Here is a 26,953-nt window from a genome sequence, read left to right as displayed (position 1 = left end):
TTAATCCCAACTGCCAGGCTCCTGGAGAAATGGACATTCACGCTGAAGCCGAGGGAGACTCACCCAAGCTTGAGGCCCAGGGCACCCCAGGTGCTCCCTTCCCAGTCCTCAGGCTCCACACCGTGTTTCCCTCCTCTGCTCCAGCCATCACTCCAGGCAGGAAGGAAGTACAGCGCTAGTAGGGTGTGGGCAGCGGAGGAGGCTGGGTGACGATGCAGCATAGTGTGCGGCACATCACGTTCTTACAACAGCGGATCCATAGAGCTTAGCAACCTTTAGGGCTGGGTGCCAGGGTTCAGATCTCTGTTCCTCCGTCTCCTGTCTTTGAGACTAAGCCACGTTCCTTGCCTCTGTGATCCTAAATGTCCTTATTTATACTGAGTCAATCATCATTGTCTCTGTATCATATGGTTGTTCTGAGCATTGAATGCAGGAAAATTGTTAACACATGGCCACTACTCAGTAAACATAAGAGAATTATTTCCATGAAGGTCTTACATTAACCTACCGTCCTTTAGAAACATGTAAATAAAATCCTGTTTAGGCTTATCTAGACAAAAGAACCAAGTCCCCTAGCATAAATACATACCCGTCTTTCTAATGATACCAAGTATATTTTCATAAATGTCCGTCTACTATAATGTAATCATTTCAAGCTGAAACTGATCTAGCCACACAGCAGACAGCCTGGAGTCGGTATTGAGATTCAGGCTCAGTACATCTGGGCCATGGGCATTAAATGGCCCCATAATATTGCATGAGCAGTGGCTATAGGGACTGACACGGGGACAAGAAGGACCTGTGCGTTATCACCGTTGCCGTGCAAAGGAGGCTCATTGGCCAGCCTGTGCAGTGGAGGAAGGCTGGGAGAAATGAGACTCGAGTCCTGTCACAATTTCCAGCCAAGACTCCCATGGTATTTGTCCAGTCACTCTCTGGCTCAGCGTCCTCTGGCGAGTGCAGGTGGTTTTACCCAGTTCCGGTGTGAAAGTTCGATACAAGATTGTCTCTGGGAAAAAGTTGTCAGCCAGTGGGTTCTTAAACTTTCCTGTTTCAAGGCTGAAACTACATGTTCCCGGGCCAGATCACACCACCTAATCAGGGTGGACGTGGACTGGGGAGGTGACAGCTCACCCCATGGGGAGGAGAGCAGCTCCTGAGGGGCCTGTCCTAGGAAGGGAGGGGAGATAAGGGAAGGGAATGGCAGGTTCAAGGGTAGGAGCTGCCCCCCATTTCCAGGACGGCTCCCTGATATCAGCAGAAGCTTGACACAGAGTCCTGAGGCCTCTGAGAGAGTTTGCTGAGGCCCCTGAGCAGGCACTGTGAGAGCTGAGGAGGGAAGAGCAGTGCTCTGTGGAGGGAAGCGCTGAGACCTGGATGGGCCTCCAGTGACTGGAACCATCCCCCTTCCTATCTTGGCAGTGTAGCCTTGGTTCTCACAGAGACAGGCAGCCCTCAGCACTAACAGATTGAGTTACCCACTGCCATGGTCGGTAGGGGCTCAGATGGCATTTGACTTAAAACAAATAGGGTAACTAAGCTTCCATGGATCTTATAACTATTATAAGATAAATTTTTATCACCTACTGGTAGAAAAATAAGACGTTTTTCTGGACCACAAATATTCTTAGAGAATAGGAGAAAGTCACACATGTAGCCAGATGCCACCTAAGAAGGTGAAATAAGATTTGTCCATGGGTCAGAGGGAGGGGAGAGCGGGAGGAACTACACTTGTGAATTGTCAGGTAGAAAGCAGGGCGGAGATTGGCTCCCATGCTGATACCGGGGACAAGCACTGCTCTGAGGCCAGGCAAGGAGGCCAGAGGGGAGAGGTGAGGAACAGCCAGAAGAAAAACAGAAATACATAGAAACAGTCGTCCTCTCTTGCTAATCTGTCCATTTCACTCCGAAGGCCCTACTAGGGTAAGGGCGGGTTCAACTTGTAAGTGACACTTAGCAATGTATTTATTAGTCCTTCATTCATGAGGAATGAAGATCAACTGCAGACTCCTGACAGTGTCAGAGGGGGAGGGGGTCGCTGGGCTGGGTTAAAAGGTGAAGGGATTAAGCAAAACAAAAACAATAACAAAAACTCATAGACACAGACAACAGCGTGGTGATTACCAGAGGGAAAGGGGTGTGGGCGAGATAGGGTGAAGGGAGGATAAATGGTGATGGAAGGAGACTTGAGATGGTGAACACACAATACAGTATACAAATGATGCATTATAGAATTGCTCACCTGGAATCTATATCATTTTACTAGCTCTTGTAACCCCAATAAATTCAATTAAAAAGAAAAAATGTCGGAAAAGTCACTTTGTTCTAAATGGGCTACCTTTAACCACATTTGTTACAATCCATTCCTAATTCCGGGGAGAGTATAAAAATTACCCTTAATTGGCAGTGGCAAAGAAGTCTCCCCAGGAAACTTCCTTCTAAGGAAAATTTAAAATTCTATTAGTGAAAATGACAGCATAGAGCTGAGAGGAGGTAGAGTTGGTCTGATCTTTTGTCTAAAATAGAATAATTGATGAGAGAGAGAGAGACCGACCATTACGTGAATGATTGATAATGGAATGTTTCTAATTACATCAGCCCTTTCCAGAGGAGAGAGGTCATGGAACCCATAGATCCACAGCTACAAGTTTAAGAGCTTTTGACAAATAGCTGTAATTTAAAATACAATTATTAAAAGGTAAGACAGATGTGAACAGCTTGTTTTTCTTTCCATGTAGAAGTCAGACAGGGACAGAGATTTTGCTGCTCTGGTGGAACTAAGAATTACAACTTCAGTGACGATGGTTTGAAGTTGGTAAAGTCAGATTACAAAGCACTAAACCTGAGAGATTGAGGTTACCTTTAACTGGGAGGGGGAGGGGGGGGCGCGGGAGGGAATGTATGTCCTCTTTCCATCCTCTAGAGATGACTTATTTTAAAACAGTTTTTTATTTTCTGATGGTAAATGGCATATGCTCTCCTTGAAGAAGTTGAAATGAAATCAAGGGAAATAACATAAAATAATAATAATATATAACATATTATCCACAATCAATTCTCTGAAGAAACTACTGCCATAGCTTTTTCCTATGAATAGTTTTATATAGTTGAGATTTTATGTAATTCATGTAGTAATCTGTTTTGTTATTTTATTATTAGTATTAAAACATTTTACAATGCCATTAAAAAAACTTTCCACATTTAATTTTAATATCTCCAGAGTATCCTATTACAACTTTTGAATTTGTAGGTCTGTTTTGAATTTGGTAAAATATAGAGGTAAGCTAACAAAATATATTTCCTAAGATTGCTATGCAGAATTTCATTTATTTACTATTGTAAATAATTTTCTGAGAAATTAATTTTATTGGATAACATTAGTTTTGCCAAGTTGCTTTCCAAAACCTTTGTGTTTACTATACCTTCCTCATATCCCATCATGCAAAAATTAATTTTATGTTGGAAAAGTCAAGCTTTGAACCTTAAAAAGATCACAGAATGTTTTCTCAATCCAAGTTCCTGGATACATTCAATGCAAAAGTGAACTAATTAGCAATGGAAGATTCTGGCTTGGAAAAATGCATCTCATTCAATTCAATTCAGTTTAGTTTATCAGGTTTCCTATTTTAATCCTATCACTGAAAATTCCATTTTCCCTTGAAAGTTTTTCCATATCAATTGTAGGAGAAAGACAGCTCTTGGCCTTACCTTAAATGATCAGTGCTTGTGTGATCAATCTAACTTTAGAGGGTTTTGTTTCTTTTATTCCTGGGTGGTAGTGGTGGTGGTGGGGGGGAGGGGTTGTTGTTGATATTATTTTGTTTATTTGTTTTTGGTAATTGTTATTTACTATGAGAAAAATTCTAAGTGCTGATTTATAAATCATACATTTTACTGGTATTTTTCTTGCAAATAATATCCAATTTGTATTGAGTGTTTATTATATCCAGGCACCATACTAAGGAATATCTATGTAATTTCCACATTTAATTCCCACAGCACATAGTGTCATTTTTATGAGTGAAGAAAGTATGACTCAGAGAGGTTGACTGCCTTCTCAAAGTCACACAGCCACAGAACTGGATGGGACTGAAGCCAGGCATTATGGCAGCAGAGTTCACCCTCTTTCAGCGTGTGGGGTCTGAAACACGACTAAGCCATGTCTCCATCAGTAATGCTGTGGGTGTATAAAAGGCCAACTGTGAGATTTCTTGGACTTTTATCTTTAAAATGCCAATGGCCATGACTGGGAACAATGGATGGGAATTAGTTTTTCTTTACTATGTCTTAGATGTCAGTTCTCTTTGAAACAGGAATTTGAATATTTAGGGGGTTATATCCACTTATACAAATCCTCATGTTCCTTTTACCCATCAGTGTGAACTCTTTAAATGGTGAATCCTTGGGAATCTGGTTGTTTCCTCAGTGAAATATTCATTTTCAGAAAATAATCTCTATTAGTGGAGATACGATATAGTGTAAAGGCTTGTAAAGCTCGTTTTCCCAGTGTTAGCTGCAGGTCGATAACTACAGAAATCTCCATGCCTCTCTGTACCTCAATGTCATGGTCTGGAAAATGGGGGCAAGAGTAGCTTTCTCATGAATTATGAGTGTTTTATGAAATAATGGAAATGAGCAGGTTTTATAAAGCATAGTGTGGTGTGTAAATACTTGTCAAAAGAAGAAAAATTGTTCAGTTTTGTCATTTTGCTGATAAAGAAGGAAAACAAATCCTAACATTTGTTGTCACATATGCTCACTACACATGCTATGTCAGTTAAGCCCCACAGCACGATCTGAAATATATTTTTGCATAGATGGGTAAACTGAGGCTCAGAGAGATGAAATCATATGTCCTTGTTTATACGTGCAGTATAATTTGATTAGTATTTGAAGCCAGTCCCTTTCTCTAGAAGACCCCTGCTCCGTCTCTGTCCCCGTCTTATATCCTGGAGGCACTTCCTTCCATGCATTTCTTTCCACTCCTAACAAGGCCGGTTCCTTTGATTTATATTGGATGGCAGTGGGACCAGCACATGGAAGATTCATCTCCCACAGCGGGTTCCTCCCTCCCTGGAGCTGGGTTCTGTCCTTACGTGCTCCAGTTGTAGAAAGACCTCCTTGTTCAACTCTCCTCCCCTTTCTGCACAGAAGCTCTCTGCATATTGGAAAATCACCAGAGTTAAAGCTCTGTCTCCAACCAGAGTTAAAGCTCTGTCTCCAACCATAAGTCACCTGCCAGTCAGTCAGGCCTAAAGGGGTCTTTCCTACAATACTTACCTCCTTCATGATTTCTCTAATCCGACAACTACACTTCATCTGCCCATAGCCCAGGTTCGTATTTTAAATAAAATTGGTTGTTTTTATATATATAGTTTATATTTGGGATTTAAATAGGTAGTTGCTGTGGGTGAAGGGCATCAAGAAAAGGGAACTGAGAGAAAATCCATATTTGCCCAAATAATATTAATTACTTACTTGGAATATCTGTCCAGGCCGTAGGTTATACATTTGTTCTCATTAGTATCCTTCAGACATTGCCTGACTGAGAGTCAGCAACAGCAACTTGAAGGACAACCTTCCCTCATTTGTTCATCTCGTCGGTAAATGAATCCTGACACCTCTCATGCCAGGCGCTCTTCTCAGTCTCAGGATAAATCTATGAGCCGGATAGACGCGGATCCTTTTCTTTTAGGACACAAGTTCTAGCAGAGGTGGACGATCCATGATCAGTGAGCATGATTGATGTGTGGATTATCTACCACATTGGATCAATTATGTGGCTCAGGGTAAGAAACATCAGGGAGGTCACGTGAGTCTAACTGAGAGGTGGGACTTGAGCAAAGTCTTGAAGGTGACGGACCGAGAAGGAATTTAGGCAATCAGAGCTAGGAAGAGTGGTTCTGGTCGAGGAAGGCCAAGGGCATAGGCCTAGAGTGTCCAGGAATCCACCAGGAAGCCCCTGTGGCCAGATGGGGGGCACTACGGGGCTTGTTGAAGATTGACCTTTACTCTGAGGAGAATGGGTAAGCATTACAGGTTTCTGACAGAGGACTGATGTGAGAGAATATTTACCATGAGAACGCATCAGTGTGGGGTTGCTGTGGACTGAATATTTGTGTCCCCCAAATTTACATTTTGAAACTCTACCCCCCCACCACCACCAATGGAGGTGGGGCCTTTAGAAGGTAATGAGTTTTAGGTGAAGTCATGGGGTTGGGGACCCCAGGATGGTATTAGAGCCCTTGTAAGAAGATGAAGAGACTAGAGCTCTCTCTGCCGTGTGAGGAAATAGCAGGAAGGCATCCATCTGCAAAGAGGAAGTGGGCTCCACCAGAAACTGAGCTGGCCCGCACTTGGATCTTGGACTCTGTAGCGTCCAGAACTGTGAGAAGTAAGTTTGTATTGTTTTAGCCACCCCGTCTTGATATGATTTTGATCTAGAAGCCTGGCCGGACTCAGGCACAGCCTTTGAACTAAGACATATTTATAATTCATGCTCAGCAAGCCTGTGAGTCAGCAGTCGCAGCTCCATTGCGCAGGTGCACACACACGTTCTGAGAGATGAGATGCCCCAGGACTCATGTTCAGGAAGCTACGGAAGTGGAAGGTGAGCCTCAGGAACCTGGCACGCACGTCACAGCACCGATGAACCTCCCACACAGGCCCCCAGTCACCCCCAGTCCTACCTTCTAGATGCTCCTGCATCTGCTTCTTGTCCAGAGCTGAGCTTAAACTGAACGGCCCAATAGAAGCGTCCTGAGCGCCCTACTCGGCACTGCACCTCGCTGCCCGCATAGGCGCATCGCAGCCTCCTCTGGGTTCCTTCGTGGTCTTATCACAGTCTGTCTCCAGTCCCTTCCTTCCTTCCTCACGCTGCGTCTGCTGCACCACACAGCAGCTTGCTTCCTGTACGTGATTGTGAATATTATAGACCTAACACAATGCTTGTTATTTTGTGGGTGTTAAATAAATATTTATGAAAAGAGAGCATAATTAACACTTAAACAATATAATAGAAACCAAAACTCATTTTTACAAATGAGACGAGGATGATTTCTTACTGCCGGCAGAGCCAGGAAACTCGGTATGCTGGCCTTTGAGTGTGGCCAGAGTTTGCCTTCACAGGTGGATGTGCCACCAAGTCCTTAGTCTTCTCTCTAGCAGTGTCTCCAGTGTGTCTGTATCACCATTCATCACTAAGTACCAACGCCACCTGCTTCCCATGTGCTGCTTCTCTCACCAGAAACACGCTTCTCAGGAGTAGAATCTATGGATTAGTTCAGAACCTGAACTTTTACTAACTCAGTGAGCACTAAAAAGCACTGGATGCATAAATATATGTGAAGTACCAAATAGAAATGTTTAAAATGATGAGAACTAGTTAATGTTGGTTATTTGTTCTTCCCTGAACTCAGCACGTTGGCCATGACATCATGTATTATTTCAGTCCCACCGACTCACCCCGCGTCCTCTGCAGCAGGCGCTGCGTGTTACCCTGAGGGGCCATTAAAGCTGAAGCGCAGGGAGGGGAGGCACTGCCATAGAAGACTTGCCTCATGAGTAGGTGGCGGAGAGGAGCTTCGACCCAAGTCCGTCCACAGAGCCTGGGCATTGGAAGCCAATGGAACAGCTGCCTCCTCCTTCCACAGAAGGCATCGCTGTGCCTGTGTTCCTGACGCCACCAAAGCCCACATTCATGCTATCAACTGAACTTCCCCGCCCAAGGCTTACCTGACTGCTTTACTGAGGGTTCTAGAATTTCCGAGAGGAGTCACACGGACGTTTCCCCACAGTTCCAGCAGGAGCAAATACAGTGAGCTCCACTCAGCATGTGCAAGAGCAAAAGGCCAACGGAACCTGTTGCTTGAGAGCCCTTGGTAGCTGGAGAATGGCTGAGCTAAATGAGGACTTTTTTTTTTTAATGGGGACAGGGAGACCCAGAGAAAGGCAGCCATTTATGACACAGCCCTTTTCCCTGCCGGATCCAGAAACGCAGCCCCTCCTAGTCCTGCCTCCTACCCTCCTTGAGAGAGCCAGGCCGATTCAAAACCATTAGTTTTGCACGAGGACAGACCGCGTCATCCTCTCTAACATGACGTTAACGGCACAGACACATGCAGACTGTCAAGTGGCAGCGTGGGAGCAGAGGCCTGGCTGATGGGATTGCTGTGATACTGGGACGGTTGTAATAACCTTGCCACAGAACAGATACCGGCTGTTCAGTCAAAACGGGCTAATGTGCAGGCTCTTTACATTGCTGCCCCGCTTACCGGAAACAGCGCGGAGCACACACACATCTCATTATGTGGGCCTGGCAGAGGAATTACTGCGGATTTGGTTAGCTGAACAGTGTCTGAAGGTCGATGTTAGGCTTAAAGGGCCTGAGAGGTAGGTGGGTGTCTGGAAGCCTCTGTAACTCCCAGTGAGAGAAATCTCAGGCCAGAGGTTAGTCATCCGTGTTAAGAACACGCCCCGTGTTCCTCCTGCCCATGGCTCTGGGCTGTCGGGGACGCCTGCTGTACTAGAAGGTACCCTCAGAGCTGCAGCTGGAGGCCAGTGGAGGGGAAGCCATGCCACAGGGAGGGTGGATCTGGTGGACACGGGGAAAATACGTGGGCCGCACCTATGGGCCACGAGGAAACACGGAAGGGAGCTGAAGGTCGCTCTAGGAACACCGTGTGAACACGCAGGAGCTTCTGAGGGGCATGGGGTAGACGTTAGAACTAGAGAATGTGATTTCTCAATCATTTATCATCTGGGCCCAGAATCAACCTTCTATAAAGCCCTCTCCCAGGAGACTTTTGAAATATGAAAAATAGAAGGTCCCTGTCTTTAAGGACATTGCGTGTGAAACTGGCAGGGAGAAGCATGGGCACACATTTGGAATTAATTTCACTTTTCAACACAAATCTAGTGCTCGGTGGGCTCAGAGGAGGAGCCCCGTTCCTCCTGTGGACGCAGCAGAGGTCCACCAGTGGGGAAAAGGTGCCGGTGTATTCCTAAGTTGAATCTAAGAATAAGTCAGATAAGAAGATCATTTTGAGTGTGACAGAGCATAGCCAACGGAGGTAGCAGGTCACAAAGGACTTCTTGGTGTAGGAGCATAAATTAGGGAGGCATGATGGGTAACTGGGCAAAAGAGAATCCTGGGGGAGAGGCAGGGCTGCATGGGGTGTTTATGTGGTCACAAAAAGAACCTAAAATGCTCAGGAGAGATTCCAGAGGGGAGATTGAAGGACACAGAATACTTTTAAGACAAACAAATTAATTTTTATGGAATGTGTGTTTTAATAGGTTAAAGTGTGAAGATAGGAACTTTTTTACAGCTGACAATTGTTATTTTGGGGGGCAACAAAATAACACCATGATGGAAATATTTCAAAACATAGCATACAATATGCTCTTTTTATTGAATGAGTTTATTATGAAAAAAGAGATATTAATTGCTAAATGCATTTTTCCCTAAAGGGAGACAGAAATGGATGTGGATATAGAGAGGGATAAAGATACAAAAATAGAGACAGTCAAAGATATAAGTATATTGATATAGATATATTTACCCATTTATCTATTTACATAGAGATCTGCCTATAAGTACATATCCTATATAATAAAGAGCTAATATGCTAATCAGACTGAACAGCAGAACAAGCGTCCTCTGGATGACCTTCTATACGAAGCCGGGGCTGTGAGCTCCGGCTGAGGCTGCTGGGGCTGTAGGGCCGAGCCCCTTGCACGAATTTTGTGCATTGGGCCTCTAGTAGGTATATAATGTTAGGTATAGGTAGAGACAGAGAGATATGGATATATAAAGATAGATATAGATAGATAGATGATAGATAGATAGATAGATAGATGATAGATAGATAGATCGATCCCTACATAGATATAGACATATACTCTATTGGTCAGGGTTCTTCAGAGAGACATAACCAATAATGCCCCCCACTCCACCCCACCCCTGGCTTTGCACTTTGTAATTCATACTGGCCACAAGGTGTACGCAGCAAGCCAAGCAGGTGTGGTGGGGGTAACAGCAGAAACCGAGGTGACCCAGGCAGGGTGGGCAGCAGGACCTGGAGTGAGGTCCAGGCTGGTCAGCTTGCAGATCCAGGAAGCAGATGTGGCTGGGCTTGCCTCGTGTTTGGTAAACTCTGCTGCTGCTTCCACTGAGAGGGCAATAGATCCACTACCTGCTGATGTGCTGATGGTGCCACCGACTCTTTCCCAACTACTCAGCGCGTGGGCACTTGCTCAGAAGGGTCCCTACGCGAGGGCACACCAGAGCCCCCGCCAGGAGAGGCCAGGTGCCGTGTGAGCCGGGGCTGTGGTCTCCGCCGGGGCCTCCCTCCCCGCCTAGCACAGCGGCTGAGACACTGTGGGGCTCACGGAGCAGCCCACTCTGGCCCTGCCGTTGGCCGGCTGTTTGATCCCGAGCGGCCTGACGCCTCTGGTCCTGTGGTCTCATCTGACACCCGTTTCAAAGGGCCGGGGGCTTAAATGGACCAGGGGGTGTGGTGGTAACACCACCAGCTCCCCACACCCAGCTCCACGTGCACACCCCTCCCTGACTGTTGCTCAGAGAATATCGATGACCTAACCTATTAAAATATCGATGAACTCAGAGAACAGAAATATCAGAGTTGCACACACTGCACATGGAGCAGAAAATTGCTAGAGAGTCTCTAAGACCTCCAATCTCCATCTTAATTAAAGGAAAATGGCCCCATTTCTGCAAACCTAGCAGTGGACTTAGGCTGAACCCCACTGCCGCAGCCAGAGAGCACACTAAGCAGATACCTCCTGACAGGGTTTCTTGTAATTGAGACAAAGCTCCCAGGTTAGCTTCTCAGGGTGACCGGCGCTCTGAATATTAAATATATAGTCAAACCATACACAATTGCCAGCGTAGGTCAAAGTAGTCTGTTATTGACAATGTCAGCGATACCATATGGCTAAACCTAAAGCACCTTTGTGGTAAATTGACATTTCTGTTAAAACTAACGAACTAAATAAATAAGTACATGAGAAGTGTCCGTTTCCATCCCTGCCATTCAGTGTAGTTCAGTAAATACTCAGTGCTGACTGTGATCTAGCATCGAGTGTTTACTGCAAACAGGAGCAGAAACACAGAGGTGGGCAGTAAGGGCGTGGCCACGAGGTCTGGGCTGGGCTCTCGGATGCCTCACGCTCAGGACGTACTTCCTCCTGAGCAGCTGGCACAGGACGGGCAGTTCAAGCTCCACGCAGCCATGGGCAGGAGGCGGGGGGGTGGGGTGCTGGCAGCGGGTCAGGAGCGGCCGTGCTTTAGAGAAGCAGTGGCGATGGCGTCTCTGCCAGCTTCCGGGATAGCATTCAGGGGGTGCCCTCCTCAGCTGTCCTTGATGCCAAATGCTGCTCCCACTTCCGGAGCAGCCTGGCTTCAGCCTTCTATGGTCCTGCCAGCCACCAGGAACCTTCTCCCAGCTTGCTTTCCTACTTCAGTCAGCAGAGTTACTTTCTGTTACTTGACACAAGCCATTGTTAAGTGTCATTGGAATGTGGCCACCAGTGTGCCAGGACCTTTACAAAAAGTGGTGTTTTTGTTTTTGTTTTTTTGCACTTAGTTAAAAAAAAAAAAGGTATATACTCCTCTTATAGCAATTCTGCGATTCGCATCTTGCTACCATTTCTCGAGTCCATCACTCCCTCATGAACCCTAGAGGCAGGTGGGGTATCAGTGTTCTATAATACAGTGGACCAAACTCGGTGGCATAAAACAGAAGTTATTCTTGACCTTGTATTTGGTGGTTGGCTGGGTGCCCGACTTCAGACTCAGCCCAGGGCCACTCCACATCCCTCTGGCCCAGAGCTGCCCGAGGCAGTGTTCTCAGGGCCACTGAGGGCAGGAGACGTGAGCGGAAGCGCCAGGTGCTCCCTCAGGCCCAGTCGTGAATCTTGTGACCAAAACCGTCTGCCACCCCGGAATCAGTGAGTGACCTCTGGTAAGAGGAACTGCAGGGTCACATGGCACAAAGCCAGGACCATGGGAGCCTGGAGTACTGGAAACCAAGGACCGTCCACCATGGGTGGGACTCGGTATTCCCAGCTGCCAATGAGTAGGCCACGCAGTAGGCCTACACCTCACCCCTTCCCCAGGTTAGGCACCAGGTAAATTTAAATGCGTTCATTCTTAACCTGATAGAAAGGTGGGCAGATTAATAAACTATAGTGAAAACTTGACTGCCTCTTAATTAGAATTTCATTAAGGGAAGACACCAGGCCTTATTACTGCAGCCCTAAGTGTTTGACTTATGTATTTGCTGAAAAAACAAATTAAAAACCAATTTACTAAAGAGTTTCAATCTTGTCCTAAGCAGCTTTTCTTTGAAAGTGGCTAATGAGCAACATTATTGGATAAAACTAAACAATAAAATTTTTCCAGCCGATACAGGTGCTAATTGGTAATAAAATAAAGAAAAACCTCCAGTGACTTTGACTAGTATGAGAGGGAGTCTGAGTAATGTATTAACTGGATAATCAGAAGCATCAGGAGTGGAATGTACAATGTTAAATGAAAACTTCACAAAGGAAAACGAAGCCTCTTCCGATTCATTGGCGAGGGACTGGAAACTGTTACAGGGAAATGAATGCCTTTGCAGGAATCTAAGTTCCTACAGCAGTCACAGGACACGGCGTCTTCTTCACTGATCACTGTGCAAACTTCCATGGGGGATGGGAGATGAGGACCCCGTCTTCAGAAACGTAGGCTTGGTGTGGAAGCAGGCGATGTCCCTGGGGAACAATTAGAGGAGAGGAAGTGGGCTGCTGTCATGTCATTAAGAACAGCAATGTGGGGCCCAGCCGGCGTGGCTCAGTGGTTGAGTGTCGACCTATGAACCAGGAGGTCAGGGTTTGATTCCCGGTCAGGGCACAGGCCTGGGTTATAGGCTCCATCCCCAGTGTGGGGCGTGCAGGAGGCAGCCAATCAATGATTCTCTCTCATCATTGATGTTTCTTTCTCTCTCTCCCTCTCCTTTCCTTTCTGAAATCAATAAAAATATATTTTAAAAAAACAACAACAAACAAGAACATCAATGTGGGGGGGATATCAATTCATAGGGGAAGGAGTACGACCTTATTTTAATTTTACCAGCTCTAGTTAGTTTATAAAGTGGGAGATAATGAGAAATATTTGTCTGGCAGGGAGAAAAAATGGTACTATGTGAGCATTCAAATTCGTCTTGTTGAAACCTGAAGCTGTAAGTTCTCCATCTAAAACTCGTTTTCCTCTCTGTGCTCCTTAACTCTTGATAGGCTGCTGGACGTGGACGCTCTTCGGGTCTCCGAAGGGAAACCCGGGGGTCTGCTGGGCGCGCCCTCCCCCTGCACCTCATGGTCAGGGAGTCGTGGTATTTTAGAAATGGGTCTCTGCTAAGTATTTGCACACACATCCTTTTTGTTTAATTATTAGCACGTTCGTTGCTGCTGGGGGTTTGAGCTGAGGACGACACTGCATGTGGAATCAGTGTCCATTGAGGGGGCCGCGGGGGTGCCAGTGGGAATGAGGGGGCTTCTGATTGAACAGAGAGGGTGACAAACAGCACGTCCTGAAGAGCGGTGACATTCCACTAAGGGAAGGAGCTCATTATAGCCATTAGGTTTCACCACGGATATCAGCACTTCCAGTTCCGTTCAAGCAGAAGTCCAGACCCTGTGCTGGGTCCCAGTTGGGAGGGGCCGGGGCTGTGGACTGGACTCCACAGGCCACTCCGAGAGATCTTCTGCAGGTGACAGAAGACCATCCCTCTGAGACGTGACCATGAGGGAGACCGCTGTCCTGTCTCAGGTCCCTGTGGGAGCACCAGAGCCGGACTGCAGGGCCTGGGCAAACACGGCCACCTGGTGACCCGGGCCCTGCTCCCCAGCGCCCCCCATACTTCCCAGCAGCTCACATGGGCACCTCAGAACCTCCTGCCCTTTCCCCAGCGGAGGTGAGTGCGGTCTCTCCTGGGGCAGGGGTCTTGCAGACAGTGTGCTTGTCTGTCACTTTGTGCAGTGCCGTTTTTCTTCGACATGAGATGCTGCTGGTGAGTGAATTCGTTGTGGGATAATACACTGGTTCAAAAGGCAGTGAATTAACTCAGGAGTGAAGTAAAGAGAGAAAACTCAGTCACAGCCTGGAGGACAAGGAGACGGTCACTGAGAAAAAGAAGGCACCGCGGAAGGGGCTCACGGACTGGCACTGAGGTGTGCCCCCCCCCCATGGCAGCCGGCACTGCTTCCACACAGGGGCATGTGCCCCTGCGCCCCAGTCAGGACTGGCCGTGAGGATGAGGAAGATGCACCAGGTAGAGCCGACACTCCGGCGAGCAGGAATGCAACAGGGAGGGGTGCTGAGAAACCTGGCTGCACCGTGGCCAGCACCTTCCTGCAAACTCTGCTCAGTATCCAGGGTCCCCAGGTGGTCAAGGGCATCCACGCCAGCCGCTCCCCAGCTAGAGCCTGCAGGCTGAGCTCTGCCTCTCTCTGCTCTCCCCCTCAGCGGCTCCCTCTCATTTCCTTAGACTCACAGCGGTTCTCAACCTGTGGGTCGCGACCCCTGAAAATACATCCTGCCTATCAGATATTTACATTACGATTCACAACAGTAGCAAAATTACAGTTATGAGGTAGCAACGAAAATAATTTTATGGTTGGGGTCACCACAACATGAGGAACTGTATTAAAGGGCCGCGGCATTAGGGAGGTTGAGAACCACTGCTAGAGCATCCTTTCTGGCTCTGAAGACAGGGAGGGGCCTGAGCTTTCTGAACTTGCATGGAACTATTGCACGCAGGCTCTGAGAACAGTGGTGTGTGTAACCCTATAATTTATTCCTCCTCCCATCCTGGGGAGAAAAATGATCTCACCTTCCCACAGGATGCAGTTTAGACTCAAAGGTGAGCAACTCGGTAGGGACCACAGAGATGGTAAGAAGCTGAGTCAGGATTTCAAACCAGGTTTCCCAGGCCCGAGGCCCGCACGGGAAGGCGTTGTCCAGGGTAATTGCTGCTTATAACAGGCAGCCTTTTTCTCTCCCGCCTCCTCTCGCCTCCCCGGGGACCCCAGCTTCATTAGGATGCGGTGCCTTCGCTTCAGGTGACTCTTAGGCATGCCAGTGCCATGCTTTTATTTGTCAGCAATTCCGGTTAACTTACTCTTTCTAGTAAAATCCTTTCTAGCAAAAGTCTTTCCTCTGGCAAAAATGCAACAAAAACTGAAAGGCGGCGGGGGAGCGGGGGGCAAGATTAGAAAGTTGAAAAGGGAAACGAGATAACTAAGGAAGAACCGTCCCCCGAAGCCCGAATTCCCCTCTCGGGGGAGCTTTTGTGAAAGGGCCAGGTTGGCAGGAATGAAAAGGAAGATCCTTTTTTATTAAGCTCACCTGGATAACATGATCTCCTCAGAGGGGCTTATGAAGACATCCGCACACAGGAAACTTGTCTCCATGGACCCACAGTTATTGAATTTCCTCAGCTCTCCATCAGATTGTGAAATCCCTGCCTGTTCCTCCATCACCACTTCAATCAGACCCCACGTCCATCAGGCTCCAGTGCGGACGCGGTTCTCTCGGCTGCTGGGGATAGGTAGGAAGTGGGTGTCCCGTGAGGAGGCTGCTGGGAATGGGTAGGAAGTGGGTGTCCCGTGAGGAGGCTGCTGGGAATGGGTAGGAAGTGGGTGTCCCGTGAGGAGGCTGCTGGGAATGGGATAGGAATAGGGTGTCCCTTGAGGAGGCGCCGGAGTCCTGGGCTCCCAGATCCCCCAGGATACAGAGAAAGAAGTGAACCAGGACCCAGAGGAAGAAGTAGAAAGGCTATTGGCAGTTCTCTCACCACAGAACCTCAGTGATTTAGGTGGCAATGACCCACCCTCCGAGTTAACACCCTCGCCATCCTGCCGTCTGTCCCGGGCGCCCGTGTGGTTATTCAGCCCACACCCCTCAGGGAAGGGAGCCAGCTCACCTGAGAGGGGATGTCAAGGCGGGGGGGGGGGCAGATTGCTGTCCTTGGGAGCGAGGGAGTCGAATGTGGTGGCTGCAGGGAGACACCTCTGTGGATTCCTGGGCTGAGGTTGGAGGACGGCCCTGGCCTTCACTCCCTGGGACTCAAAGGGTTTTGCTGGTGGACTGTGGGCTGCTAGGCTTCAAAGTTTTACAAATTGAATAGATGCTAGACTGTTTCTCCCAGACCTGCCATTGTCCTATGCTCATTCACTCACTCACTCACTCATTCATTCATTCATTCATTCATTGAGCCAGTCTTCCAGTCGACAACACAGCTGAGCCTCCCTGACGTGCCAGTGGGGTGCAGGTGTGGGATGTAAAGGCGGACAACACAGACACGGTTTTTGCACTTTGCACTCATTCCAATGAAGAATGAATCTAAGCAAAGAATTTGACATAAATACATAAGTTCAGAATATGCATGTTACACAGAAAGCCATAGGGAAGGCAAACGAGAAAAACTCTCAAAGCTTTTAAGTTCAAAATATAACGATGCATTTTCCTTCTTTGGGGATGGAAGGGCCATGTGGGTGAAATCACATATCGGCCTGTGTGATTTCCACCAAATGTATCCATCCTGACAATCAAAGTAATTTGTTGGTGTCTAAACACTGTCCTGTCACAAGTCACTAACAGCATGTGCTGAACCATCAGAGGGAAGAGCTGGCCCTGTGGGTAGAGCTGGGAGAGTCATTGAAAGTTAAGGAGCTATGTCCCCCTTCACTGGGCGGGTCTCTGGGAGTTCTGTTCTCCACCCTTCCCTAAACATCCTGTTCTGTCGTAGTCACTGTCTGGGGAGCAGGAGCACATCTGTCTGTGGTAAAGCCCTTCAAGACAATAGTTATTCACACTTCACAGCCACTTGGATTTCCAGGGCGCCATTTCCATGGGAATGGGTCTATCTCTTCAGGTCACCTTGAGCTTACTTCCCCTTCCTCACCATCCCCCCACCTCTGTGCTCTTTCCTGCCTGGGCTGTCTCTTCTGGAGTGATCATAGAGCCTTTGGGATGGACAAAGTGCAGCCCTCGCCCTGGGAGGGCAGTGTGCAGCGCTGCCTAATGAGAAGGATGGGGGCTCTGGAGGTATTTCTGAGTGAGCATCCTGATTCCATTCCCCGGTGTCTGGTCTTAGGAAAAGCCTTGGACTCCTCTGGGTCATAGCAAACGTGAAATGGGAAAGCATACCTACCTAACAACGTTGTTTAGAGTTTGAAATCCCGAAGTATCTTCTCAAAATGTGGTGCACAGTGGGCAGTTAATATATGTTACTTCTGCTCTCCGCCTCATTCTTAACTTAATGTCATGAGCCATTAGTGATCTTGACCTATCTATTCCAGTTCTCCTTCTAGGCACGTGGCATAACGTTGTTTCCCTGTCTCTGAAAGTTCACCTTGGCCATGTGATGGTGATGACCTATGAATTATAAATGAAATATACCGCGTCCACCACCTGGCCTTCCCTCTGCGGCGGCGACCCTGTGGTGTACATCAGATTGGAATCTTTGGCAGTGGATGCTTGAGTAGCTGGATCCCTCCATGAGCTGGGTTGACATGAAATATGAGTAAGAGCAAGGCTTTTGTTGTGATAAGCCACTGAGATTTTATTTAATCACAGCGTAGCCTCAATGTCCTGATTGATTCAGGCAGGGTCTACCTTGACCTTCTCTTTCATTTTATTTTTCACCAAAGAGGCTGGTTTTCACTATTCTCTTCTGTTTTCTTGGAACCCCAGAGGAGCGTGGGAGCAATCTGATCATGTAAGTGAATGATTTATCACTCCCGTTTGGCCCTAAGCAAGGATTCACCTTGGACCATTCATCTCTCAAGGTATAATTGGACTTAAAATTAAAACTGCATTACCTTCCAATTCATTGAGAGGAAACTGGTGGTTTTGACTTAAACAGCAGTTTGAAGCAAGGTATCTCTTAGGGGCCTGTGACAAATTATTCAGCCTGTTATCCTGGGAGCAGCATGAGAAAAGCATCATTTTTGAAATGGTACCCAATTAAGCCTGAGGTCCTGAGGACAGACTGTCAGACTGGGGGGAGACAGTAGGGTGGACTCCATGGCACCCCCCACTCTGGCTCAAACTGCTTCTGTTGTGTGTACGTGTTTCATCATGAGATTTTATTTGAAAATGGCCTTTATTGCTAATAGGAGGCTCCTGCAAAAGGCATGAAAAAAGAGGTTGTGTTTCAGAAGCATGGGAACAGACCTAGGTCAGCGTAAGGTTCAATGGGACCCTGACAGCTGAGAGTGGTCGTGGATCAGCCCCCTCCCTGTCTCTGTCCCAGTTCATCTTGGTCATGACCCTGAGTGCAGGGATAAGGTTAAGGTAGAATTCTCTGAGCAGAGTAGCTGTCATCATCGGCTTCAGTTTGGAAGCTATGGTGTAGACAGACTTACCTCCTCGCTACCCACAGCGTGGACTGTAGGCGTGTCCTCTAGGTTCTCTAGAGCAGTGGTCGCCAACCTTTCGGACCTCATGGACCACCAGTGGTCTGTGGACAACCAGTTGGTGACCGCTGCTCTAGAAGGCAGTCCAGGAAGTGCTGGCAGGCTCTCCCAGGTGGTCCAGGGAGAACTATAAGGCTGAGTTTTTTGCACACCTTCTTGATGCAGATGTTGGGTCCCAACAGTGCAATGCCCGATACAGAGTAGGTATTCAAGCACCAATTGCAGTCCACTGCTGGGATGATTAATCTGTGAATTCCCACAGTAGTGGCACAGCACTTTTTTTTTCTCTTGGCCTCCACGCGCACATTTCTCCGCATAGCTCATAGTTACTTCAAATTTAATGCGTCCCAAACCATCATCATTGTTCCAAACCAGCTTCTCCCAAGTAGCTAACACTGTAATCACCTTTCCTGCTGCTCAGACCTGACCACTGAGATTTGTTAGCACCCTTCTCCTCTGTGGGTCCAAGCCCTTAGTGGCAGATACCAGTGACATCACAGGATGGGGGAAGCCTGTGGACACGGCCTGCCTCAGAGGAAAGAGTACTTTATCACTGAGATCATTCCACAAGGTTCAAGAGACTGCCTTTTCCATCTTGAGTCCTCATTCTTCTCCCTCAGCATCTTTTCTTCTCACCTTCTTACACATTCATGGTCTTGGCCACTCAAAGGGCCCTTCCCAGAATGCCATCCCCCCACCTTCCTGCCTGTAAGATACCTTTCATCGTCTTCTTTCACCAGTAAGCTTCTGTGGCTTCCTAGTGGACTGAGCAAGGTTGGTTCCATGTGATTCCTTCACATTTACACCATCCCCAAGGCACGGCAGCGTCTGAATCTTCCACCGAACGGTGTGCTGCTGCTCAGATTACTCATCTTCATATTCCCAACCGTGTGACCAAGTCAGAGGTTAAGTGAAGGGATGAGCAAAAGGCATCAACCTGAATAGCAGCTGCTCAGTGAAGTCTTTTTTTAATTGTTGACTTATTCTCGACCTCTCTGGGACGCTGGGAAGATAGTGGTTATGCAAATCCTCGATTCTGTAGCACTGTGCACATTTTATCTCAGGTAGTTTTATGAATCTTCTCCATAATCAGTAGTTTCTAGATGGGAAAAATGAAGCTCCTAGTAACTGAGGAAGTTGTCCTATGACATATACCCTGTAGGTCACAGATCTAATTGAATCCAAGTCTAGACTTCAAAACATGGTTTCTTTCCCTACTGTTGCAGTTTACATAAGAAGAACCAGAAGGCTCCTCTACAGAAAAGTGAAATTTAAGGACTCAAAACCAATACAAACACTTTAAGCGAATCCAACAGAGGTATAATAATGCCCATCTACTTTAGAAAGTAATTGTATTGATTAACCAATTTATAATAAGAAGCCACACGGTAAACTCACTAACTTGGAGATGAAAGCACAAAAAAGGGCCTGGTGTTTGCAGAAATGTCGCCGTGGATTCGTTGTCAGCCCGGAGTGAGAAATGCATGAACTGCATGTGTGAGTGTGGTGCCATGTTCGAAATGAGGATGCCATGGAGCCACTCCACACCCAGGAGTGCGATTGTGACTAGGATAATCCTCAGGGTGGTTTTGTGTCTAAAGAATCACTTGGCTCCCAGGTCCATTCTTTCTCTTGTTTTCCCTTCCGCAGGAGTCATGTCTCTTGCAGTTTCTGTCGGGTTTCGATCTCTTTCTTTGTTTTTCCCATTGTGTGTCTTCAGTCGGGGAATACGCCCCACAAGGAATGAGCTGCCAGGGGAGCCTCCAGTGACCAACACGAGTCGAGGAGGGACCCTGTTTTACACGGTGTTTTACTTCATTGCTAAGATGCTGCAGACACTTGCTGTGCTGTGAGAAGTGGGCGTCCAGGTGTAAACATAAGAAAGTCTACTTCTACAATTGCTGTGATAGAACATTTTCCAAGTTTAATAGGCATGCAAGCATAACTAGTAAAATTCAGGGGGGAGAATCTTCATAAATCAACCAAAGCAAAAAACATCTGGTTGCAGTAGCTTTCCTGCTTTAATAGAAGAATCTTTCCAAGCCTCAATCAAGGCTTGAGATGCACAGAGAGGAAGGGCATTGAGGGTGGAAAGGCAAGCCACTCTCGCCATGTCCGCCCGGGCCGTGCTGTGGGAATCAGTGAGTGAGAGCAGGTCATCCAATGGATGTGGGTACAGGCACCAGATCTGTTCTTGGTCCCCTGCAACCTGGGATCCCAGTTTTCAGTGAAGCGCGTGATGGAAGGGGAGGGGCCCGCCTCAGAGCCACTCCTCCCAGGTTCTGAGCCAGCTCTGAAGCATTCGGTGGGATGATAGCCTGATCTCTCCACTCCTCCGTCTTCTTTTATGAAACGAAATACTTAGGTGGTAGAGTGGAGAAGACTCCTGCCAGAGCTGGCCTGGTTTTGAAAAAGAAAGATTTACCAAATAATAAAGAAATATTAGGTAAGCGCAGGAGAGAAGCCAATCACCAGTGTGTCGCGCTCTGCACAGGAATATAAACGGTTCCCCCGGAGGTGCAGATGTTGTTCATTACACTGTAGATACGCTTAGAAATGCACTTTACCCTGATTTAGCATCATGCTTAATTGTTCTGAAGACGAATGCCGTGCAGGCAGCCCTGCATGCGCCTTGTGGTGAGTTTACAAATGAGCGCGGCACTGATTTCCCCAGTGAAGTTTCTCTGCGGGAGGGAACGCTAGGTCTGTAGCCTCAAGACTCAGAAATGGAAGGATCGCCATGCTGGGAGCTCTAATTCTAAGAGTTACTTTTTTTTTTTTTTAAGCACATACTTTGGGCCAGCTGAGCACTAAACTCATAATGTATTGTTTCTAATGCTTAGAAAACTGTAGAGGAGAATTTAAAACCCCGTCTTGCAAACAAAGACAAGCTCTCAAAGCAGAGACCTGAGTTGCGTGAGTGTGCTGTGAAAAGTAAAAGGCAGAGTTCGCGTCCAAAATCACTGCTACTTCACTTTCTCCAAAGAAGCCAAAGTGGCCCTAACTGAGCATGTACTGTCTGCTCCAGACTGAGTCTCATGTGTCTATTAACTTTCTTAGCTGCAGCACCGCTCAGGAGCTCATGTGACTAGCCCTGTTCTACTGAGTAGGAAACAATTTCCCGAGGTCACAGGGGATATGACCTTGAACCCGAGTTGAAGTCCTGAGCCCAGACTCCCAATGCAGTGCAGACCCAGGACAGGAAGTCAGGGCAGGTTATTGTTCTGACAGACATGCTGAGACATCATTCAGAGGCAACTAGAGAGAGTGATGTTTTGTATGGGAACAGCTCCGTTCCATGAGATTTGCATTCGCATTCCTAGAGGGTATGAAGACACAGCTTTGGAAATGATCATTGTGATTCCCGAGGTAATTTATTTCTGAGCCTAACAACTCTGGGGATCCTTTTTCACTTAACAAACGAAGAAAAGGGCTGGACTGGGCTGTTGGCGAGGTCCTAAGCCAGCAGTCAGGCTGTCTCCTGTACGGGTGAGATGCGTGTTCTGTTAGACCTACCAGAGCAGAATGGGAGCAGCACGCTGCTGAGCGGTGTAAAGACCTGTAGTTCGGATTCCAACTTCACTCATGTGCAAGCTGAGCATTTTACATCAGATATGAATGATAGTTTCTTTTATCTTTAAGATGTATGGATAATAGAAACATCATCAAGCTTTTGGGAGGATTAACTAGATAATGCATGGAATACTAGCACAATGAAAGAATTCCCAAACTTTTTTTTTAACCCTCACCCAAGGATATTTTCCCATTGAGTTTTAGAGAGAGCGGAAGACAGAGGGAAACATCAATGTGAGAGAAACACATTGATTGGTTGCCTCCTGTACACGCCCTCACCAGGGAGGGTCCAGGGTGGGGAGAAGCCTGCAACTGAGGTACGTGCCCTTGACTGAAATTGAACCCAGGACCCTTTGGTCCATAGGTGGACGCTCTATCCACTGAGCCAAACTGGCTAGGGCAGAACTCCCAAACTTTTAATTCTCTTTCTCCCACCCGTCTTCCCTCTCTGTATAACAAATAGTTAAAAGAATAGCATGTTGCCTAAATATCACTGAGTCAACCAAGGGTTTCTTGAGCAAGGACATGTTGTTTTAAGTAGAGATGTCTCCTTGTGTTTTGGAAGCTTGTAGTTAACCTCTCCTGACAGATAAACTCTCCTGACAATGCACTTGTGCCAGGGAAGCTCGTTCCTAACCTGCAGGAGTGATCCAGAGCCATTTGATACGCTAAGCACAGGTGACAAGTGCTGACAAGGTTAAGAAAATGATTTGACAGGAAATGAGGTGGTCTCCATTGAAAAGGAGAGTAAACCTTAGAGTTCTCTCTCCGCAGAAGGATTATGTTTATGAAATCCACGGATAAAGGGCTCAGCAGAAAAGAAGCAGGGCAGGAGTGAGTTGTAAAAGGCCGTGAGCTCTGGTGCCACTGGGCTAGAACCTGAGTCCCAGATGTATCACTTGTGCAAACTGGGGAGCTGTACTGTGCGTGTACCTGCTAGCTACTGCTGCATAACAAAGCACCTCCGAGCTCACCGGCTTGAAAGAAGAGCTGTTTTCTTTTTATTTCTCAGGGATCCGTGGCTGAGCATTGCAGTTCTGCAGGTCTCAGCTGAGCTTGGCGGAGCTCACGCTCTGTCTTTGGTCAGTGGCAGGTCAATTGAGCAGCTTTTCTAATCTGTACTTGGCTTTCCCCAATACCTACGGTCTCAGCCTATAAAACCGGGCTGCCCAGGTCCGTTCTAGATGTCTCATCGCTGCCGAAGGCCGACTCGTGCATGTTCCTACAGTGCAGGCAGAGAAGTAACAGGGAAAGGACCAAGCTTTATGGAAGCGTAGGCCTGGACCTGAGAGACATGGTGCTCTACACTGAGGTCAGTCTGCATGAACAAGACCCAGACATCCACATTCTATCTGACTTCTCTTTTCTCACTAATTATGATTCTTAGGTAGGTTTGAAGACAATGTCTTTAGTGTTCAGATTATGTATTGATCACAATACTCTTTATTAAAATGTTATAAATAAACCAAGCAAAAAGTAAACAAAAAAGTGTTTGTTAGCTTTCACACCTGAAAACTTCAGGGATAGGTCTGACTTTGGTCAGGGCTGATCCAAGGGCTCCAGGGACATCTTCTCTGTGCACAGTCTTTCCAGCTGTTGCCTCAGCTCTCCACTGTGGCAGCCACGTGTGATGTTGCCTCCTTCTGGGTGGCGGAGAGACCGGCCACCAGCACTTTCCTTAGAACTTTATTAACTCTGTGGGGTGGGGGAGAAGACTTCTTTTTTCCAAAACTCAGATCCTACGTTGAACTCCCATTGGCACCACTTGAATCACATACTCACCCAGGAACTTGGGTGAACCGTGCAGTGGAGGAGCTGTGGGTTCCTGAAGGAAAATCCAAGTGTTATCACCAAAAGAAGAGGGATGAGAGAGAGGACAGCAGCAAATAGCAGATGTCTATAACAAATGATCTATCTTACACCTGCATTTCTGCAGCATGCTATCAATCACGCTGTGGCAATGGTGTTGTACCCTGACTTGCACACTATTCTATCATTTCTTTGAGCACAAAGAAAATGAACTATATCTTGTCCTATCAGTGTCCCTAGCTCTGAGCATGACACTGAGTTGGTCTTTGTTATACATTTCAAAGAGACTTTGTTAGGAGTTTCCATCTCGGATTCCTTCTTAGGTTGTTAATTTCTGAAAGGACATAGGCGTGATTCTCCTTCTTCCTAAGTTTTCTTACCTGGGGACGCAGCCCTGTATTTTCATTTGGTCCATGGCCCTAGAGAGCTGGGGACGCAACCCTGTGTTTTCATCTGTGCCATGGCCCTAGAGCAGTGATGGCGAACCTTTTGAGCTCGGCGTGTCAGCATTTTGAAAAACCCTAACTTAACTCTGGTGCCGTGTCACATATAGAAATTTTTTGATATTTGCAACCATAGTAAAACAAAGATGTATATTTTTGATATTTATTTTATATATTTAAATGCCATTTAACAAAGAAAAATCAACCAAAAAAATGAGTTCGCGTGTCACCTCTGACACGCGTGTCATAGGTTCGCCATCACTGCCCTAGAGAGCTGGGGGATGCAGAGGCCTCCTTTTGCCCTGACCAGAGTTGTGTCAAGTAGCTCAGTCCTTGGGCTTATTCCACAAGATCCACATCTCCAACTTGGACAGACTCAGACGTCTAGCCTCTTGAGGTGGCAGCAGATAAAAGAAGACAACTGTGTGAAGTCCACAGCAATCTTTCTATGCACCCAGTTCTGTCTGTGTACACTTTGGTCCACTGTCCTAATTGTAGATGGTCTTGCAGACGGGTAAAGATCACCTGGCAGGAGCAGAACTGCATGGCTGATGTCATGGTACATCCTAACCACAGTGGAAGGAAGAGAGCAGGATCAGCAGGCAGGGCAAGCAGAGCTGATGTTGTGAGATATAGACCACAGGGAGAGAAGAACTATTCATTTTTCCACTTCTACCTGAAGTTTTTAGATTCAATATGTAGCATAACTTTGTGCCCTTCATGCAAATCAGAATCCAGTTTCTTGTGCTCTGAGGTCCTCTTTGGACTCTTGTTAAGTGTCTGTCGCCTCCATGATGACCAACTCCGTCAGGCCTCATCCGTCATGAGGCTGCCAAGTGGAAGTGGGACCCACACACAGAGTGGCCACTACCCTGCAGGTTGAGGGAAAAGTAAATAAGAAAATTAGAAGCTCAGAAAAGGAGGCCACGTGAGGCCGATATTCCCCTTGGGAGCTAGAGCCTTCAAATGAGCAGAGCGAATGCTGCCAGGATGAGAATAGAAAACCCGGTGGGTGGGTCACCAGTATAATAATGAGAGGAGCCGCCCCAAGTACATCCCTCTTTAAGTCCCGCCCACTCTATAAGGAACAAAGCACCGTATCATAGGGACTACATGTTTTAAAGTGTGTGCCGCACCCTATAAGATTGAACTTAGCCCTTTTAGAAGGCGATCTCCAAGCTGACTCTGTAAGTGAGTCTTCAGTAGACCTGCCCATTTTCCCACATGCTGAAGAGGCTTCACTGACACGGGAGAAGTCATGGTTCAGAGCGTATTAATCAAATTAAACTAGGTGGCTCATTATTGAGCCCCAAAGCCATCTCCATTTTGACCTCTGGTAACAGGGCTCAATACATTCAAACACCCCGAGAGATAAATGTATAGAAACTCCTGTTGATGGAAACCACATAATTCAGTTAATCCACTTAGCGAACTCAAGGTTTAGTCAGCTCATTCAAGTGTATATTGGGTTTCAGGAAGAAATTGAATTGGAATTTATATTTCCTTGTCATTTGAATACTCTCTAGATTGCAAAATCTTATGTGCAAGCTTCAAGAAATAGCATAAAGTAAGTCACCATCTGCTTTGAAATGTATTTCTTATTGGATTTTCCTTCCTTCCTCCTTTCCTTCCTTAACTTTCAAAATCCTGCAAACCCAGATTCTTCAGTAACAGATCACATCTGGTTTAACATGTGAAGAAGTCTAAGTCTGTAGGATTGGCTTCTGCTGCGTCATCTCTCCTTGGCCTGTAAATGTCCATCTTCTCGCTGTGTCTTCAGTGGTCTTCCTTCCCCACGGTCTTCCTTGCACACTCCCCCTTCTGGTTAGACAGCACGCATATTTTATGAGAGTTCACCTAAAGATGGCCTTTTAGCTTAATTATCCCCTAAAGAACGAATCTCTAAATACAGTCACATTCTGAGGCGCTGGGTGTTATGATTTCAACGCATGAATTTTGGGGACCACATTTCAGCCAGTACCTGCTCTGTGTGGAAAGGTTCTACGACTTCTAATATTGCTCTTTTCCAAAGAAATCCGCTAAGACTTCACCCCCAGGGCATGGCAGCCAGCTCTTCATCACGTGCTGTCTCTTATCTGGATCATTTCGCTCTACATCAGTATTAGTTGTTTGGGGGCTTTCTCACCAGAATTTCAATTGAATTTCAATTTCTTGAAGACATACCCGGTTATTTATTTATTTATTTATTTATTTATTTATGTATTTTACCTAGAATTGTGCACGCACACACAAGAATAAGTAATGAGAGTTGTGGACTAAATCAATAAATAAGAAATTAATTCATAGGAAAACCAGTGAATGTTTGGAAGAAGCGCCGAGGAGACCATGGGCCCCTCCCTGAGTCCCTCTCTGTGCATGTGCCACAGGCCTCAGAAAGCTAAGTGTGGAGGCCAAAATAAAGGATAACCACTAGCACAAACTCCAAGTTAAAAAGTCAGGCCCTATGTACTACGTGCACCTGGTGGGCAATCAGGCTGTAATGATGAGACAGCAGATTATTTAACAAAGGAAGCAAACGAGAGGGCACAATCAGAGGCAGGAAACGGTTCAGGAAGGTAGCAGCAGACCGCATCTCCCTTCGATGATCAGAATACGGCTTCTTGTTACCAAGTTCTCACAACGAT

This window comes from Myotis lucifugus, unplaced genomic scaffold, assembly GCF_000147115.1.
Source record: "Myotis lucifugus unplaced genomic scaffold, Myoluc2.0 scaffold_307, whole genome shotgun sequence".
Classification (NCBI taxonomy): domain Eukaryota; kingdom Metazoa; phylum Chordata; class Mammalia; order Chiroptera; family Vespertilionidae; genus Myotis; species Myotis lucifugus.
This window is presented reverse-complemented; position numbering follows the sequence as displayed.